Genomic DNA, 6,217 nt, shown 5'->3' on the forward strand with positions numbered 1-6,217 from the left:
GATTGGCACAGGACAGAGCAGAGTTTAGAGGTGTTGTACCTATGGTCACTATGAGTCACAGGCGACTCGACGGCACATAACAACAACAACAACAACATATTTCATTGAGTCTTTTAAAGGTGTTGAGCTGCTTATCAAGTTGATAATCCTTAGTTCTTCACTTCTTGACTTCTAATAGATATCATAGAGGACAGAGATGAGTATACTGGTCTCTGTTCTTTGCTGTTTTTGTAGAACAGTTGATGGCAGCATGAGCCAACATTGGTTTCAATCTTTCATCAGTAATATGTAGCAGAAACTGGTCTTTAACCTTGTTATTTGGGTGAAGATGCAAAAAGTATATACAAGACTTATCATTGTTGATGTCATCAGATGGGACAATGGAAATGGGAAACAGAACTAAACAGCAGCAAAATTAACCACGCTTAGAAAATTACAAATAAAAATGATTGAAAAACAATAACTGAGAGGAGTACCAAATTTAAGAGGACCAGACTAAGAAGAGCATAAAATAGAAAAAAGAAATATATGGTGAGAGAGCATCAAGGGATAGGAAAAAACTGTGAAGGAAAAGGTTGAAGAAATTACAGAAAACTTTCTAAAAGCTATAAGAAATTAAGCCAAGATCAGTCAGAATAGGCCTCTATGTTAAGATAGTATTAAAATACAAACACCAAGAAACAGCCATTCAGCAGGATATTTGGAGGAACTATAACTTGTTTTAAAACCTTATCTACTACCTGACTGCATTAGACATCTACTACTGGCATTTTCTTGTAACACATCTGTTCTGGAAGCCACATCTTCATCTCCCACAGAGATACAAGGAATCCAATTAAACCCTCAGCAGCCTGTGTTCACTTTTGCCTTCCCTACTCTGACAACAGAAAATGATGCTGTTTACTATTAAGAATTCCTCTTTCCTCTTTTTTTTTTCTTCCCTAAGCCCACAAAATATTCCAGGCCTAGTTCATTTATTACATCTTCTTTTGGGATGTCCATATCTACTCTGACACATGTTAGCTTTTACTCAATCACATGGTAACTCAGGATATTTTCTTATTATTTCATGTGTGCCTATCTTCTTTCCCCAATAAAATTATAAACTCCTTTAATATTTAAACCAGTACAGCAAATAACAAAAACAACTGTGCCATAATTCTTGTCTATTTGTCATAGCACTAAACATGAAGGAAGACATTTTGATAAATGCTTCTTTCAATTGAATTTAATATATAGAGACTGCTTTCTACTTGGTGGGGGTTCACATATCAAAAGAATCATCAAAGACTCAAATACACATTTTATATAATCGTATCTGACAACTCTGTGTTCAGTAGATCTCAGTGCTCCTATATACCTGTTTATGATATTACAATGCAAGGACTAAGATGATATAGGCTGTACCAAAGTCTATTAATAAGGACATAAAAATTATAATCATAATGATGTGCATGTGTGATAAATTGTGCAGTAATTATGATATATATTTTCTTGTTATTTGGCAATGCTATTGAAATAAATAGCTTTCTGAGATAAATAGAAAGACAGGCCCAATTTAATATTCTGGATATTTTGGGTCATTACTCAGTTATTACTGATACAGTTGATAATTCAAATGTGTGTGTGTGTGTGAGAGTGAGAGAGAGAGAGAGACAGAGAGAGAGAGAGAGAGAGAGAGAGAGAGAGAGAGAGAGAGAGAGAACACTTCCTTAGGATCCCAACCCATGGGAAGCAAATAAATAAAATCAATTACACAAAATAACACATTATCATCAGATTGATTCCTACTCATAATGACCTTTATTTCAGCGTGAGAAATGCTGAGTGAGTTCTGCCCTTTTATTCTCCAATTCCAGCTCTCAACACATTCCATTATAATATTTTACTTGGTCTTCTGTTAAACAGTAATATGCTGTTACTTCAGCATTTCTTCCATTTGTTTTGGTTTCTCAATGTTTTAGCACAATTTTCAGAGTTTCTTCTGACATCTATTTTGGTCCTGTATCCCTCCTGTGTTTTTGTAATGACCTTTTGCTCTCTTCATGGATAATATCCCTGATGTCATTCCCCACTCGTCTGGTTTATAATATATAGGAAAAGATTGACATTATTGAAGATTTATTTTCATCCACAATGCCTTTGGTACTAGCAGTTAGAAGATAAGGAGATGTATTCTACTAGGGAAGTCTACAGTCAAGTCCTCTCTAGATTACTGAAGAGCGATAATATCAGTTTAAAGACTAAGGCATGAATGATTCAGGCTATGGTTTTTTTAAATCATTTGAGATATATATATATATATATGAGTTGGACAATGAAATAAGGATGACAGAAGAATAACTGATGTCTTTGAGTTATGAAGAAGAGTATTTAATATTCCACTCTTATACTAAAGAACAAACATTTATGTCTTGGGAAAAATGTACCCAGTCTAGGAATCAAAGATGAGAACGCTTCCTCTCACAGGTTGTTAACAATTACATCTTGCTTGGCTTCACAATCAACACTCTTAACACCAGAAGTCAGGAAATCAAAAGATGAATTGCATTGGGAAAATCTGCAGTCAGGGACCTCTCCACAATACTGAAAACAAATTTTGTCAGTCTAGAGACTAAGGTGCAACTAATCCAGGCCATGGTCTTCACAAATATGTGGTATGCATCAAAGAGCTGGACAATGACTAAGGATGACAGAAGAAGAATTGATGTCTTTGAGTTGTGATGCTGGAGAAGAGTGTGGAACATACCATGAACCACCAAGAAAAAAAAATAGTTCTGTCTTGGAGAGGGTGAAACTAAGTTTCTCCTTGGAGGTTAGGATTTTGAAGTTCTGTCTCACATACTTTCATACTCTCACCTATTCACATACCTCCTTGGCATATGGCCATGAAGGATAAGTACTTGGAGAAGGACATCATGCTCAGAAGGATGCAGGGACAGTGTAGGAGAGGAAGACCCTGAGAGAGATGAATTGATACAGTAACTGGGGCAATGGGGGTTGGTGTGCTGGTGTTGTGGAATTAGTAAGACTGCCTCAGCGCAGTACATAGGGTCACTATGGGTCACAGGTGATACAACAGCGCATAAAAACAACTTTCTTACTAATTTGGTGTAAAGAAGATATAATCTCATTTCTATAAATAGTAGAATTAAAATTTCTATTGTTATATGTCATTCGGTTGGCTCAGACTCATATCAACCACCAAAAAAAGTCTTCCTAATGCTGTGTCCTCTTCATCATCTCTGCCGTATATTTAAACCCATTATTCCAGTCATTGTGTTAATTTTTCTCATTGAGAAAATGCCTCTTCTTCATAGTCACTCTTCAAGCATGATGTAGGACTAGCACCTCCTAGTAACATACGCAGAGAATGTGAGATGATGTCTCATCATCTTTCTTCTAGAAGAACTTCACCTAGAGTTCTTCCAAGACAGATATGTCTGTTCATTTGGAAGTTCATGGAATATTCAATATTTTTCACCAACACTGCAACTCAAAGGCATCCATTCTTTCTCTTAACAATGAAAATACTTTAATTTTTCCCATTGCTGCACATTCTCTTCCCCTTCCGTTTCCTATCCCCCTTTCCCCAGGCCTCCCTGTGATGTATCCCTTGTTCCAGAATGTTGTCATACATATAACATCTAATAATATATTTTTTTCAGACAGTTCTCCTCATCTGTTCCAGTACAGTGTTCATTAGCTATCTATTCTTTTAATATTATATCTCCACCCAACCGCATATCAGTCTTATTTTATAACAACACTGTTTTGAAGTATTTGTCCTTTTGTGACTGAGATAGTTCACTCAGCATAGTATCCTCCAGGTTTCCTCATGTTGTGTAATGTTTTATGAGTTCATTATTTTTCAATGTTGTATAATATTGCAGTTTGTGAAAGTGCCATACTTTTTTCTACTTATTCATTTATTGATGGACTCTTGGATTGTTTCCATCTTTGTTATTGTGAATAATGCAGCAATGAACATGGGTGTGTACAAATCTGCTTGAGTCATTACTCTGGTTTCTTTAGGGTATATTCCTAGTAGTGGAATTGCTGGGTCAAATGGTATGTCTATTTCCAGCTTTTTGAGAAACAACCAGACAACCTTCCAGAGTGATTGTACCAATTTTACATTTCCACTAAAGTTATAATCTCTCCACAACCTCATCAGTATTTGGTTTTTTATTTATTTTCCTATTTGTACATATATGTGATAGCTCCTAAATACTCAGAAATTGACCAAAGTGTGTCACTCATGAATAAACGTATGGAGAGAGAAAATGAAAAGCTAATATTCCTTCCTATTTTGCTATTCATTACATTACATTGTAAAATAATGGACATTTTTCACACACACGCACAAATTCTTTATGTTTTTTTCTAAAGGTTTTGCCATTTTTTCTCTATTTCTTTTTTGAAAAAATAATTCAATATAAATGCTATTGTTTATTTATGTATTCGAAAACATAGTAAAATTATAGTAAAAATATACATTCCTATCAGCAGTGAATAAGAATTCTAGTGTTTCCACAACCTCCCAGCATTTGTTTCTTAAGTGTTTATTCATTGTTATTTTATTTTGTTAGGTATTTTAAACTAAGTTGAAATGTCAATTTAACAAATAAATGAAATATAAACTAAGACGAGTTATGAACCAGTTCCTATGCTTCTAATAAGTTCATAAATTCTAGAAAAAACGTAATAATTTATTATATGTGATTGAGAAACATTCTATGGATTTCTTTCTAATTTCTAATAGATGTATTGCATAACATGTTATATTAGCTTTTATAAGATCATCTCATATTCATGCAAACTAACTTGAACACTTGGAGAGAGTTGGAAGTAGCTATTTATTGTGGTATTTGATAACTTGTCCTTTGTCTTCTAACAGGAAGTAAACACAGTTTAAATATGACATGGCATTGGCCATATTAGGTATTGTTAATATGTGAGATCAAGTCTGCTATAACTCCTACTACCCTTACTACTGTAACTACTACAACACAATGAAAACATGTCTGATTCTGAACCATCTCCACAGTCTGACTACTGTAGCAGTCACTGTGTCAATCCATTTTTTGAAAATAGTCCTCTTGTTTTTGATCCATATTTTTTCTAAATATATTCTTTTTCAATACAGCGTAGTATTCCATTGTGTGAATATACCACAGCTTCTCTATCCATCCGTTTGTTGATGGGCACCTGGGTTGTTTCCAACTCCTTGCTATTGTGAACAGATCCGCAATAAATATGGGTGTGCATATATCTGCTTGGATGTCAGTTATGGTCTCTTTGGATATATTCCCAGTAGTGGTATTGCTGGGTCAAATGGTATCTCTATTTGCAACTTTTTGAGAAATCACCATACCACCTTCCACAGTGGTTGCACCATTTTACACTCCCACCAACAGTGAATAAGGATTCCAGTTTCTCCACAACCTCGCCAGCATTTGTTGCTTGCTGTTCTGTTAAATTTTGCTATTCTGACTGGGGTGGGATGATATCTCATAGTTGTTTTGAGATATTATTTTTCAAGAACTGGTTCTTCCTGTTTATATCCCCAAAATATTGCCTTCAGCATCACCATATCATGAAGATAAAGGAACTAAGACTTCATAAACTTTTGTATTCTTATAGAATTTTAAAAGTGCTCCCTACTGAACCATTATACAACAACATGATAGGTGGAAGAAAGACTGAAATTGTCAACAATATCATCTTGCTTAGATTCACATTCAAGTAAGTGATTTAATTAATATCCATATTGGCAAAGAGATGAGTTAAAAAGCCATATTGGCATAGGCAGAAGTACGACTGGGAAATGAGAAATGGAAAAGAATGTGCTTGGAGATTCTTTGAAATAATTTAATAAAATAAAGATAAATGTGGTAGAGAGATAGGTAAAATAAAATGAAGGCAGAATTAAAAGGAATAGTTTACTTGAGTTCAATTTTCCACATATTTAAAAGCCAGTAGATAAACTTGGAAGGATAAATTTAGAATGTTACAACTAAATATATAATCATACTCATTCACTGCCATCCAGTTCATAGTTGACCCTCCATGGTATTGTCAAACAGAAGGAGAATACAACAATTCCTGTCTTTTTTCCATGTCACCACTTGTAGATTAGAACCACTAGTGAGGCCTCACTTTTGTGTTAGCAGTCCAACTACTTATGGATTGGGTTACCAAAGAGACCTCCTTG

This window comes from Elephantulus edwardii, unplaced genomic scaffold, assembly GCF_000299155.1.
Source record: "Elephantulus edwardii isolate Elephantulus edwardi_28Jun2011 unplaced genomic scaffold, EleEdw1.0 scaffold00120, whole genome shotgun sequence".
In the NCBI taxonomy this organism is placed as follows: Eukaryota; Metazoa; Chordata; class Mammalia; order Macroscelidea; family Macroscelididae; genus Elephantulus; species Elephantulus edwardii.